Source organism: Hesperophylax consimilis, chromosome 22, assembly GCF_061612785.1.
Source record: "Hesperophylax consimilis isolate HC1 chromosome 22, BYU_Hcon_1.0, whole genome shotgun sequence".
In the NCBI taxonomy this organism is placed as follows: Eukaryota; Metazoa; Arthropoda; class Insecta; order Trichoptera; family Limnephilidae; genus Hesperophylax; species Hesperophylax consimilis.
The window spans coordinates 17,647,617-17,663,198 of NC_142857.1; positions in this window are offsets into that span (position 1 = coordinate 17,647,617).

Below are 15,582 nucleotides of genomic sequence, written 5' to 3' on the forward strand. Positions count from 1 at the left end.
AGAAAAAACATAAAACTGGTACAAAATATCAATACAACACAAAATTGACTGAAGTTAGGGGTTACTGATTGGTCGCGCCGGTTTGGTAGTGCCTGGCTAGTACTTATTGACGTGGGTGATTGTGATTGATTTGTACTTTCCCAAAACTATAGAATAAAATAATTCAGTCTAAAGCTGGGTCCAGACATGTTCTTTTCTCCGTACCGTACCTCCGTTTCGTATCAGCGTCGCGATCAAGAACGCTAGTTTGGACGCCCGTTCGGTACGGTACGGTGGTACGGCGTCTCGATACGGATAGAGGTACGCTCCGATCCATCGCGAGTCGGTTTTTCGACCCGTTCAAAGGCGATACGGTACGGGTCGGCGCCAGTCTGGACGTGTTCGCGGCGTCTTACATCTTTCTCTGTTTTTGAACAATTCTAACTCCCACCAACGTCGCCTTTTTTGTTTTTTTTTTCGTTATATTATTGTGAATAACAATGAAGGACGCACAAGCAATCGTCAAATTCTCAAACACTTCCGCAGTCGACGACATGGTGGGAGGAAATGAACACGCGATGATCGCAGCGACGTTACGGAGATACGGGCTCTTGATCGCGACGCGGATACGAAACGGAGGTACGGTACGGACAAAAGATGATGCGTCCAGAGTTTTCGGATCGCGACGCTGGTACGAAACGGAGGTACGGTACGGACAAAAGAACATGTCTGGACCGAGCTTTATCCATCGCTAAAACGCCGCACCGTATTTTCAAATCGCACCGCGACCGCAATTATTCAATTTGGATATTATCGTCTGTGTTAGGTTTTGTAATTTTATGCTCCTTTGAAGAAACATGTTTTATGTACTTGCTGAGACGGTGACGAAGAATGCCTTGTAGAGCAAAATACGTGCTAAGTTGAGTCTTTAGTTTCTTAATCTCTTCTCTCCCTTTTTTCTTCGTATATATTAGGCAATTCAATTGCTTTTGTATTGAACCAAAAATAACGACAACGAGAACCAAAGTTTTACGAATTTCATTATATTTTATCAATCAGGAAGATCCCTCTCATTTGGGGAGGAGGAACCATTAATTGGATAACCAACACCTCTGTTAAAGATCACCCCGAGTGTCTCGCTACGTTTGATAACTTAGCAGGGGTGCTCGGATTATGGGGTGAGGCCTTTTGACCTCTCCAGCAGGACTCTCTTATTGACCCATTGCCAGGCACCGTAGTGAGAGAAGTGGATTCATACATCCGTCACTTCTGGACACACTGACCCCCAGATTACTACACACCCTTCGTACCTGCTTCCTTCCCAGACTTCCACTCCTTTACTTCCTTAAAATATGACATAGGGCCAGAGGGAAATTGTTTTATTCCTGGATGGAAATGAAATAAAATTTGAAGAAAATATTAATAATACAGATCTGTAGCCGAAATAGCGTCGTTTGGCCTGGGTTTAGTTGGATGGATAGTGTGAAGACAAATAAATTAGCATTAGTCATGGGTCAGGACTATTTTTTTACATACGTTTTCTAATCCAACGTTAGTACGATTCTCTTGGAACCGTCATTAAAATGATCACATACCTAGATGCAATAGAATGAGTGCAAATTAAATAATGATCTTTAAAATGGGTACTCCAGTAAGTACATTCTATTACAACTTTCTCTAAATGAGTTACTAACGTTATTTTTTATATTATATTTAATTACTATATTATAAAATTAACATTTTAACAAGACGTATAATAAATTAAATATAATAGTCATTTGTTTTTGGGGTATTATGCCGAGTCGCGCTACCTCCTTCTTTAGCCAACGTTTCGGACGTAATACATATTTTAAATAGTTTATATAAAAAATATTGTTTAGATTATAAGTATAGAATAGTAAAAGCAATAATATAACCTTCACCATTTGATATATAAAAGCAAATGGAAACATGATTGTTTGTTGGTATAAGCCTGTTGTAAGAAAATAAGAATACGCCTACTTCTAAGGTATAAAGATGAAAATTATTTATTGTTTTTGTGTTTAATTCGTAGAACTCCATTTATTTTTTTTTTAAATTAATTTAATTCAAACAGTTTGAAAATGGCCTTGAAAGCCGAAACAGCTGTAACAATAACAAAAACCAAAAAAATACTTGCAGTACTTAATAATTATATTATTAAATTTGATTTTAATTAAATTAAAAAAAAATTAAAATTGTTTATAAAAATGTTAATTTTAGTAATACTAGGTAGTAGTTGTATTAACATAATATGTATGCGACACATACAAGCTAGTGTATATATTTATTTATTCATTTAATTATCTTTTCACGAACTAACGGGCTCCATAAGCCAGCCAGTTCGTAAATTGATAAATAAATAAAAATAACATTGTTACTGAATGATTACATGTGAAAAATAATGCAGTTGTAGTAATTCCAAGAAGACTACACCTATAATTGTGTCAATCTTGAGGAAATAATTCAATAAGACGTTCAATAGCTAGATTCTTATAGTTTTATTACAAGAGTTCTAATATATTGGTTTTAAATTTGGAAACCGATTGGAAACGATAGACATCGATTGAACTATATTTGTTTCCAAGTGTATGAAGCCTTTGAATTGGGGAGTTTACGAAGTAATTATTGCCAGATTTGGTAACAAAATATAGAGCATTTAAACGGGTATCCCGGGTAGGTATACGCAAATTAATTAAGCTCGTTAAATCGAGGGCGTCCATGTTGCCATTTGATATATTGAAAAGGCAAACTAAGTCACTCACTGTGCGTCTTGTAGTTAAATCGCTTAGGTTAAGTAATTCCATTAGACATGTATAATTAAGTTCTTCGATTGGTTTTCAAGGTCTTATAAAATGGAGCCCAGATTGTTGAGTTGTACTCCAAATTACTTCTTACCAACCCAGTGTACAGCAATTTGAAGGAATTTATTGTTTTAAATTCTTTTATCGTCCTCAGAATGTACCCCAGGCATTTCATGGCCTTGTTGGTTATTTCATTTATATGAGGAACAAAAGTTAATTTACTATCAAATATTATACCAAGGACCTTGGTTTGTTTGTTTTAATCTTTTTAGCAAATTGTTGTTGATGCTATATTGATATTTAATTGGATTATTGATTCGGTTAAAAGTTATTGATTGACATTTTTCAATATTGAGAAACACTTCATTAAGGGTTGTAAGGGACGCCGGTGTGAGGGGGCGCAATTCCCCACGGGGCCCGTCGTAGAAAGGGTGCCTTGGAACAAATCGGCGTTAGCTCAGGTGGTAGAGGTTGATTTCCATGACATCAGGGATTAGGTCAGCCAATTGGGCTTTTACACGAGGGACTGCAGGCCAGACAACCACTCCATATTCGTCAAAGGAAACGCAATGAATGGGATATGAAAGTATATTCACAAAGCACATTTATAACAGAATACACACATGAAAAGAGTAATAAACATCTTAACATTTCTAGCTTTTCGTTGGGTCAATCTCTATCGGTATTTTAGGTACTGGCTGGCAAGCTTTGTAGGTGAGCATGATTCAACATAAAAGGCACATACAGGGGAATTATAGTTATCAGCTTACATGGGTTTTGCAGGATGAATCTCGTACTTATTGAACCACAATTAGCGGTCATCAGCTGTACTGTACGCGCTATTGCGCGCACGGTTCTTCATCGTGAATTGGCACAGAATTGATATAGGTTTTATAAACTACTTGTGCGAGAAAACAGTCGTTAATTTAGGCGCGCTTATGTTTGCGTCTCTGTTGGCGGTAACGCTCACATGTTATCAAGGCCGAGGCCAGATTGCGAGAGCGGGCGGCCGTTGGTGAATGCCCGCGTGTGTGGCGTTGTGCAGTTTAACAACCTCACGGTGCACGCATGCGCACCGCGAACAATGGTTACAACTCTCAACCTCAAGGTACTAATTTGAATTCACGGGAGTTTTGAACGTGTCAATTCGTTACGTGACACATCCCCGCCCGCCCGAGAAAAAGCGACGTGGCAATGAAGCAACAGGCTTAAAGAATCCTCTTTTACTTAAAACATGCCACTGGCTTCTCAGAGAGATGGCTTGCGAGAGAGAGAGATTGAGAGAGATTGACTGGGTGTGCTAGCTAATTGATGACAAACATAGTGACACAATAAGACAGTGCATAGTAACATATGACATGACAAGACAAGACAAAACATAGTAACATATGACATGACAAGACAAGACAAAACATAGTAACATATGACATGACAAGACAAAACATAACATAGTAACATGTGACATGACATTATGGAAAAAAAATGACTCTAAGTTTATCATTGGTCCGGGAAGCTAAGATTTGCGCAGCGTAGTTTGTTGTGTTTGCGTAGTGGTCGGAGTTTGCTTTGCACTTGTTATTTTCACTAACACATGACCCATTGAGATTACACTCAAATGAACTCTAGGGTCTGAGAAAAGGACACGGAGTGGAACTTGTTGTTGCGGAGGGGTTCTACTATCACAGAGGTCAAAAATAGGTGCTTCAAGTTTGTAGAAATGCCAGAGTGGATCCATGCTGGCAGTAAGCAAGGTTGTATTGGTTATTAAAGCGTGCAGGGCTGCGAATAACATGGGTTGGTGCCAAGTGGAGATCGGTGGTGAGTATGCACAAACGGCATTTGGTGAGTCTGCACGAACGGCGACTGGTTGGTCTGCGTGTTTTAGTATTTGCAGGACAGTGCTTGTGTCAGTGCTTGATGGAGCAAAAGACAGCAGTTGATTGGCAGGAACGGACAACTAACCTGGAGCTGACATGCTCGGAGGTTGTTGTTTGGAAAGTGTCATTATATTGTGAGACGACTTTGTTCGCAACTGCACAAACGGCTCACACTTAATTGAGTTGGGTGTGGTCGGGTGCTTTTTGTATGATGAGGCTGAAGAGAGGGGACCTCCGTGACGGTAGTGAAGGCGGCAATGAAGAGGGCTCAGCTGGTGGTGAGGGAGGCTGCTGGGCTTCTTTTTAGTCCAGGGGTAAATTATTATTAGAACAAAATTCTTGAAGTTTACCTGCCTGGTAGACCAATGATGAAATAAAAGTTGGAGAGAAACAAATGTGCCTTGGAGAGAAGAAAGAGATTTGCTTGCCAGAAACCAGAGAGAGAGAAAGATAGAGATGTTCCTAACTAATTGAGATTTTACAAATGTGAAAAAAAATATGTTTTCGTATCAAGAGGTGACTCTGTATAGTCCATTCAGTGCAATAGTACTGAATACAAATCCACTGATACAAGAACATGTTTGTGCAATGTGACAGAAAATAACTTTTTTGAAAACAATTGACCTTTCATGGTCAATATTATCGCTGAAGCGGTAACAACGTAAGGTTTTCAAAGAAGAGAACATAGTGAATATATTTCATTGAAGGGTGAAGGGATGATGGGAGAAGGGGTGAGAAAAAAGGATTCGTGGATGAGGTTTGTCCTATTTGACAGACGATAAGCCAATGCTTATCGTACTATTTCCAAATCCGCGAATAATTTTCTACAATATGTACATGGTGAAAGTGATGACGAAAAGAAACGGTTGAGTATAGAAATCTGCTGAAAACAGGCTAGAGTCCAGATTCGATCTTCAGGAGAGAGCGAAACATATTTGACAGCAGGTTTCCTGACTCATTACATTTACAAGAAAGTGTGATGAAACATAACATACAACATAATACAATTCTAGTCTTTCATGTTTATTGGAACTAGGGGTCGATTTAATCTTCTACAAATTTGTGAGAAAATGACAGACCCTTCTTCAAATTTCACAAACCTGGGAGTTTTCTTATTCGTTTCCCAGCCGACGAGTTAGGTGTTTTTGTGTCATGTCCCGATTGACCTCCTACGACACGATACCTCATAATCAAAAGTGAAGCCGATGATTAGTCCATGGTCAATGGATAGTAGATAGTTCTTGGGTTTAGTTACAAGAAGTCCACAGGCATCAATTCGACCAAAATTTGCTGAATGCACAGCTTCAATGTTATTTTTTAAATTTCTCTTTCAAGAGGGAAATTTCCTGCTGTTTGGCAAGTTTAACAAAGGTGTCAAATGTTTTTAATGACAAGACATATCCGGGTAAAATGATCTACGTCAGGTAGTTCAAGTATAAACAGGTGGCAATCTTATTTAAGAAAAACCAATTGATATTATATCGTTCACACGAATCACGGTAAGTATTATGACGTCTTCACGTATCATGTAAAAATTGAACGATTTGAAAAAAGACGAGCCCAGTATTGAAGGGTGTAAGACGGTAGGTATTTATAACAAAACATTGAGACAAATTACCTATTCGCTGCGTTGGCGAAAAATAAGTGATTATGACGAACTTCTCGTATAGCATTGGATTTTATAACGTTCGCACGTATCATGGTGGATTTTATAACGATCTCTCGTATCATGGTGGAAGACAAGTTTACGTTCAAGTTGATGAAGAAGTTTCCATTTCAATACAAACGGAATATACATAAAATACACAATAAACATATACGGTAATGTCGATAGTTATTGGTACTAGCATAATACAAAAAGTAACATGACAAGCAGATACAATTGTACAAGACATGTGATGTGATAGTAGTAATTACTTACACAGTGCACAAATATAGCGAAAGAGACCTATTGGTTTTACTTACTCTTTGCTTACAATATACTGTGATGACACAACCCTAAGTTGAGTTTACACGGTATGTGATGACACAAACATAAGTTGAGTTTACACGTTGTGTGATGACACTAACTTATGCTGAGTTTACACGGATGGTTGGCAATAATACAAGACATATGTCAACAAGGATGTTTTATACAAGACAAAAAAAGTTGTGAATATAGCGAAAGAGACCTATTTGGTTTTACTTACTCTTTGCTTACAATAGAAAGGTTTGTAGTGGTTTATTTAAGACCTGATTGGGTTTTACCTACTTAAAATGACCACGCAAAATGAGCAAGGAAACACACTTGGTGTTACCACAATTGCCACAAACACGAATGTTGTGAACTATACATGTTATACATTTTTATATACAAAAGGGCACCTTGAGACACAGGATAACTTAATATGAGTGACCTGGCTTGGTGTATTTTAACAAAGCCAATTAATGTCATTCAAGACAAAATAAAGTGCGACTATATAACAGGTTTAGGTCAGTAAGTTGAGATCCTATGATTTTACATACTCAATGTGACCGAAAGGTGTTATGCATGGTACAATGTTATTGATGAGGAAGACAAATTGCAATTTGTCTTTCTTTACAACAACTATTTTCAGAAATGACGTGTCAATATCAAATTCTGAAAAAAGACAAGAGCAAATGGGATAGTTGAGCGCCATTCAATTTTGGTAAAACTGAAAAAACTTTAACATGGTAATTGTAACTTGTATTTGTTACACCTGTGTAACTTGAATCAAATGACGATACCGAACTGGAATTACACACGCATTATGATTACAAATTACAGGGGTTGAACATTCACCTCAATTGGGTGCATGTTGCAAAGGGTCATTGTTTTAGTACGATGAAACCCATTAGAACAAATATGATGGACAGTTGCGAGAACATGGGCAAAAAGAAACAATAATATAAAATGATATGACAAGAGAACTTGGTGTGTTGGGAACAGAGAATGGAGAACATTTTTGAGCATCGCGCGTACCAAAAAATACAAACCGACATTGAGGAGGTGTCTCTTTTCTGAAATGATCAGTTTCAAAAAAGGTGTATACATGAGAAAAGGTGAAATGTGAGAAAAGAATAGGAACAAAAGTTTATATACAATGAAATAGTGTACCGAGGTCAAGGTTACAATTGACACTTATTGTACCTTGTCGTGTAAGATTTACTTACGACAAACCATAATGGATGATTAATTTATGAAAATCAAGAACATTATGGTCAAAAGGCTAATGATTTCGACAAAAAACGAATAACACTTTGGTAGACGGCTTGTGAAATCAATAGTACAAGTCATAAATAGTTGTTTATGCAAAATTTGTAGTGTGTGACAGTGGTTGTTTCTGCCAATGAGGTACAAACGTAGGGACAGGAGTGATGGTTTCTATTGTTTCCATTTTTCCAGCCTTGACAATGTCCTTTATGTGGTAGTTGCCTATGTGTTTACCAGAAATGTCGGACAGGGTGTACACCAAATCTGAGATTTTTCTCAGTACTTTAGCCTTGATAAAGCGGGGTGCCAATTTGGCAGAGAAGTACATGGCACCTTGTGACAATGTGTTATTTCTTCTCCAGACAATATCTTCTCTATTAAAAGTGACATGTTTCCTGCGTAAGTTGTATCTGTCCGCACTTTTTTGGTGGGCCAGTAATAAAGCGTCTGTTACTTCGCTGTAGATAGCAGAGAGTTCTTCTAAACGGTGGGCATATGTTTCTACAGGGTCTTCAGATGAGGGGACCGATGATGGAAAATCAATATTCCGATGTAGAGAGCCGTGAACAATTTGTTCCATGCCGTGTTTGAGAAAGAATGGGGTGTAACCGGTTGTAAGATTTACCGTGTTGTTCATAGCTGCTTGAATTTTTTCCAAGTTTTTACACCAAGTGCGTTGGTCTTTATCAACTAGGATAGCCAGGGCAGTGTTGATGTTTTGGTTATAACGCTCTACAGTGTTGTTCTGTGGTGTGTAGAGAGTGTTATAAAAGATGTCCTTAATGCCGTATTTGGACAGGGACTCCTTAAATTCAGTTGCGATGAACTGTTTTCCGTTATCCACAATAATTGTACGGGGGGTTCCGTAAGGTATAAATATGTGTTTTTCCAAAAGGTTATGACTGCAGATGCGGTGGCTCTTTTTAAAGGAAAAATCCAACAATATTTGGTGAAAATGTCCACTACACTGAGTATATGCATGTGTCCAGCATAACTTCTGGGGAAAGGTCCAATAAGATCCATTGACAGAGATTGCAGTGGTCTATCGGCGCGTTTGGGTTTACCCATAAGATCAGCAGGGGGTGCGGTGCTGTGTTTATAAGCTTTGCAAGTGTCGCATTTAGAAATATAATTTCGCACTTGTTTGAAAAGACCGGGCCAATAATATTTCAAGGATATTTTCTTATATGTCTTGAAGGTTCCGGGGTGTATGGATTCCGGGGCACTGTGGTTGTTGAATATTATTTGTTCTCTTTCTTCAGGAGGAACAACCAGTTTCCAAGCATGGTCTTCGAGGATAGACAAAGGAGGTTTGCAATTACGGTACAATTGTCCTTCTTTTATGATGAAATTGGGAAACTGTTGAGGAGAGTTAATGCAACCGTTGAATATCTTTAGATACCAGGTGTCCTTAGTAGAAGAGATGGGGGCAGTTGGTTCGGTGTTTAGGAGAGCAAGCTCGATTCTTGAGAGTGCGTCAGGTACAATGTTGTCGGCGCCTTTGCGGTGTATGACATCGAAAGTGTATTGAGACAAACGTGATGACCAACGAGCGAGTCTACCGGATGGATTGTTCAAGGAGATTAGCCATTTTAGGCTACTGTGGTCAGTAATTACAGTGAATTTGCTACCGTCTATGTATCCTCGAAAGTGGTGAATAGAATCCATTACTGCCAGTAATTCTTTTTCCGTTATTCCGTAGTTCTTTTCGTGTTTGTTTAAGCTACGGGAAAAGTAAGCTACAGGGTGTTCGCCATCGGAAAATTCCTGTGTTAGTACTCCGCCGATTCCAACATTAGAAGCGTCTGTATGGAGCGTGAAAGGAAGCGTAAAATCAGGACAGTTCAGCACGGGTGCTGTTTGTAGAGCAGATTTCAAAGTGATGAAGGCTTTTTCGGTTTCAGGGGACCATAGGAAATTACTGATGCCTTTGCGTGTACCAGTGATTTTGTTGAGGGGTGCTGCGATGTTGGAGAAGTCTTTGATGAACCTTCTATAATAACCGGCAAGTCCTAGAAAACCTTTGACTTCTTTTGCGTTTTTGGGTCTGGGGAAATTTGCCATGGCTTCGACTTTAGCTGGGTCTGTTCTCAGACCTTTTTCGTCGACAATAAAGCCTAAATAACGCAAGCGGGACTTGCAGAATTCTGATTTCTTCAAATTGATGGTGAGACCGGCGAGTTTGAGTTGTTGGAAGACTTTTTCCAGCATTTCAATGTGTTTTTCGAAAGTGTCAGTTATGATGATGAGGTCGTCTAGGTAACAAAATAAGTTGTTATCCGATTCTGGGCCGAATAGTTTGTCCATTAACCTTTGTAGTTCGGCAGGGCTGTTTTTGAGGCCGAATGGTAACCTTTTAAAGTGGAACATACCTCTACCTGGTATGACGAATGCAGTTTTTTCACAAGATGCAGCGTCTAATGGTATTTGCCAAAAAGCTTTGCTTAGATCAATTGAAGATATAAACTTGGCGTTTCGTAGTTTGTCGAGGATGGCATGAACAAATGGAAGTGGATAGGCGTCGGCCTCAGTGCAAGCATTAAGTCTTCTACTGTCGATGCAGAATCGTGCAGAGCCGTCCTTTTTTGACACAAGTAGAGTTGGGTTTGTCCAGGCGCTTCTGCTAGGAACTACCACGCCTAAACTCAACATTTCGTCTAACTCTTTTTCCAATTGTTTAAGTTTCTGGGGAGCTAGGTTATAGTACCTTTGTTTGATGGGTGGCCCAGTGGTTTTGATGTGGTGTTCGACCAGGTTAGTTAGTCCTAAGCCGCATTTTTCGAAAGATATTGATTCGAATTTGCTGATCATTTCTTTTAATTGTTGTGATTGAGCAGAACTTAGATTTTCGTAAGGTATTACTGTACGAATCTCACTAACTTGTGTGGAGTGAGAGGTGTTGTTGCAAGTGTTAAATACCTGGGGGGCGACATTAAAGGCCTTCCAGAAGTCTACACCGAGGATGAAGTTCTGGGATATCGAAGGAATTACTAAGAAGTTGATCGTGATTGTTTTGTTTCCGCAACTGACGGAACTTTCCGGGTAGTGCTAGAGAACCTGTGACAGTTTGAGCTGTGTTGTCTGCGGTTGTAACGTGTGTAGAATGCATTTTGATTCTAAATCCGCAATTGACGAAAGGTATGTGTGCATTATTGCCGAGGCAACTAATAGATGCGCCACTATCCATAAGTCCCGAAAAGGTGACATTATTGACGGAGAATTGAGCGTAGGGTCTTCCGTCTTGAGCTTCTTTGCAACTAACAGTTGAAAGATGTAAGGCCTGGTTGAAGTATTTTACGTGTCTCAACCACTCTATCCATTCCTTAGGCCTTGGAGTGAAATGGATTCCCAAGAGGTTGGGTATTAGTTTTTTTGTTTCTTGTTTACCCAATTTGGAGGGGGTTTCGAAAAGTCCGGTGGAGGTTTGACAACTTTATTGGGAGCGTGTAATCTCTCGTGGTTGTGTCTCGATTTTTTGAAAATTTCTCGTAGATTGTCGCGAGGTGGAGAGCGGTTTTGGGAAGAATGTCTCTTAGGTGCTCTGGTGTCCCGGGGTTCTTGGAGGTTAGCTTGCCTAAAACAAGTAGTTTGAGAATGACCGGTTTTTTTGCAGAATGAGCAGATTTTTCTTTCATTATATTCCGGTTTGATACCAGAGGATCTGCTTGGCTTGATGATTTCGTTTGCATCGTTAGAGTCCTTTCTTCTGTTTTGGTATGTTTCCAATAGAAGGCAAACGTCGTTAAGTTGGTTTATTCTGAGGATTTTTTGTGATGTAATGATGTTCTCATATTTATGGAGGAGACCATCAATTATAACCGGCAAAAGTTCGTCGTCCGAAACAGGTGAAGAGAGCCTGGCGTTTGTGAATTCAGCTCTTTGTATGAAGTTGGCAACTGATTCGTTCGAAAGTTGCTTGATTGCAAACAGCGACAGTTTTATTTTGTGCTGTGCTTCCTTTTTTCCAAAATTGTTGATGAGGGCTGATTTTAGTTTGGGCCAAGAATCTGCCCTTTTTTTGTGTAATTTGTGCCACGAGAGTAATTCGGGAGCAATGAGGTCGATAAAGTTGCGATGTAGGATTTCTATGGGAATTCCTCTGACTTGGGCAGTTTCTTCTATTCTGTCAATAAAATTTTCCACATCGGAGCGACCGTTGAACTTAATTTTCCAGGAAGTTAGGTCGTAACTTTTATTTTGTGGAATGACTGGTGTTGGTATGTTTTTAGACTCAGGTGGTACTGGTGTAATTATTTTTGCTTCCACTGGTTCGGGGCAATTGAAACGTAAATTCCTGATGTATTTCTTGTTGAAGTACAAGGCGTAATTTATGAGTGACTTCTTTGATTTGTTAGTTGGCGACAGGTCCCTTTTACGAAGAGCTTGGAGTAATATTTCTCTTTTTGATTGGAAAATGTTGGTGATTACACCAAATGTAATTCCTGTAGGTGCAGTGGGTGGATCCATTTTGAAGGTTTGCTTGATGTTTGTTAAGAAAGAAGACGATTGTGTTCCGGAATTTTTGAAGTGTTTTGAATTTTTGAAAATTTGGCCAGGACTTTGCTTTGTAAAACTGTGTTTTTTAGTTTCACTAGTCACTTTCACTTGTTGATAAAAAAAAATTGGCCAGGACTTTGCTTTGTAAAACTGTGTTTTTTAGTTTCACTAGTCACTTTCACTTGTTGAGAAAAAAAATTGGCCAGGACTTTGCTTTGTAATTGAGAATTTTGAAGAAAAGGAATGAATTTAATTTCACTTTTTCACGTCACTTGCTGTAAGGATAACACTTGTCGAAGGCACTTGGAAGGTTAACACTCGTCGAAGGCACTTGGAGGGTTAACACTCGTACTTGCACATTGGAGGGAAAAGCAGTTGTACCTATAATTTATTAGGAATAAATGTGTAATTAGTGTTGAGACAAACCCGTGTTTTTAATTAAACTCGTTGGAGGAAGGTGATTTGTCTGTGGGTAATGTTTACTATGCGAGGGACATTACGATCCTGAAGTGAGCTTGGAAAAAAAAATAAAAAAACACGAATTCGTGATGTTTATACTTGCTGAGAAACAAAAACAACTCTGTTGTATTTGTTTGTGGTTGTCGTGTCTGTTTTCGTGACGCGGCAAAGTGTGAACACGAAGGACCGCCATTTTGTGAAGCGAGTTTTGCGAGCGCGCCAAAAAAAACGGTTTTTGGGACGGTTTGTGGACATTTGCTGAGAAGGAAATCACATGTTGTTACAAGAATAATGTAAATAGAGAGGATTTCAATTGACGAACATGAGGTAGTCTGTTGTTGGCTTGAAGGGATGACAAAAAAAAAAATTGCCCCATGTTAGGCGACAGTGTAAGGGACGCCGGTGTGAGGGGGCGCAATTCCCCACGGGGCCCGTCGTAGAAAGGGTGCCTTGGAACAAATCGGCGTTAGCTCAGGTGGTAGAGGTTGAGTTCCACGACATCAGGGATTAGGTCAGCCAATTGGGCTTTTACACGAGGGACTGCAGGCCAGACAACCACTCCATATTCGTCAAAGGAAACGCAATGAATGGGATATGAAAGTATATTCACAAAGCACATTTATAACAGAATACACACATGAAAAGAGTAATAAACATCCTAACATTTCTAGCTTTTCGTTGGGTCAATCTCTATCGGTATTTTAGGTACTGGCTGGCAAGCTTTGTAGGTGAGCATGATTCAACATAAAAGGCACATACAGGGGAATTATAGTTATCAGCTTACATGGGTTTTGCAGGATGAATCTCGTACTTGTTGAACCACAATTAGCGGTCATCGGCTGTACTGTACGCGCTATTGCGCGCACGGTTCTTCATCGTGAATTGGCACAGAATTGATATAGGTTTTATAAACTACTTGTGCGAGAAAACAGTCGTTAATTTAGGCGCGCTTATGTTTGCGTCTCTGTTGGCGGTAACGCTCACATGTTATCAAGGCCGAGGCCAGATTGCGAGAGCGGGCGGCCGTTGGTGGATGCCCGCGTGTGTGGCGTTGTGCAGTTTACCAACCTCACGGTGCACGCATGCGCACCGCGAACAATGGTTACAACTGATAGGTACTAATTTGAATTCGCGGGAGTTTTGAACGTGTCAATTCGTTACGTGACAGGGTGCACCACTCTTGTAGCCTCACAAGATTTGATTGCAATACGCTACAGTCATTATGATTAGTTATTGTTTTGTAAATTTTTAAATCGTCCGCAAATAAAAGTATCATAACCTTATCAAAGATGGTAGTTATGTCATTGATAAACAAGGAAAATAACACTGGGCCCAGATGTGACCCCTGTGGGACTCCGGTGAAGATTTCAAACTGATATGAAAAATGTGAATTGATTTTTACTGATATTTCTCTTTTGTGAAGGTAGCTTTCGAACCATCTTAAAATATGCCCAGTTATACCTAGGGATCTTAGTTTGTTTATAAGAATTTTTTGTGAGACTTTGTCGAAAGCCTTACTAAAGTCTGTATACACTACGTTTGTTTGAAGACGATTGTTCATGGAATTAGTTATATATTCCTGATATATCATTAAGTTTGTTAGAGTAGATCTTTTTGCTATGAAGCCATGTTGTCGATGTGAAATTACTTTATTGATTTCAGGCGAGAGTTTAGAGAGCAGGGCAGAATCAAGTATTTTCGGGATTGACGACTGGATACATATAGGTCTGTAGTTGGATATATCAGATTTATCACCTTTCTTGAATATTGGAGACAGAAAGCTTGTTTTCCATTTTTTCGGAAAAATGTCAGTTTTTATGGAAAAATTAAAAATTTTAGTTAGAGGATAAGTCAGGACTGATGAGCATTTCGATAAGAAGATTGGTGGAATGTTATCAGGACCGGCCGATTTGTTAAGGTCAAGGGATTTAAATTTAGTTCTTATATCACGTTCTTCAAATATGCATTGATTGAAATCGATGTTATTATTATTAGGGGTTGTGGCGTCGAACATTGGTGAGTTGTTTGTAGAAGCATAGATTTTACTGAAGAATTGAATACTGAAGAAAACAGATTAACAACTTCTTGGGAATTATCGGCCGTTTTTTTTTATCTAAATACATGTTCGAGGGAATACCGGAGTCATTGTTGTTAAGTAATTTTGAAAATTCAAAGATGTTATGGGGGTTGGCAAGAGCCAATTCTTCACAGTTGTCGATGCTCTTCTTATAACATTGCTTGGACATTTTTTTGGTTGACTTTCTGAGTTAGTTAAATTTAGCGTAATCAATAGGATCGCGTGTTGATTTGTAGATTTTATGAGCTATTTTTTTGTCTCAAATTATTTTAATGAGATCTTTACTGAACCACTTTGGATAGTTATGTACATACATTTTTGAAACGGGTACAAGCGAATCAATAGATTTATTTAGAATTGAGTAAAATTTATCTGCCATTTCATTTACGTTTTCTTCAGAGTCCAAGGAGTTCCTGTCAGTTGAAGATAAAAGACAAGTGATTTGATTATAATCGGCTTTGAAGAAGTTAAATTTTGTTGATGCCGATGGATTTATTTTTTTAATTGAACTGTTGCATTCGATCAGTAGAGGGGGGTTATATTTGTCTATTGGGAGGATAGATTCAATAGATGCGGATACTTTAACAAATAAAGAATTTGAAAAGACTAGGTCAAGAAGACGAGAATTAATGTTGAGTACATAGTTTAACTGTCGTA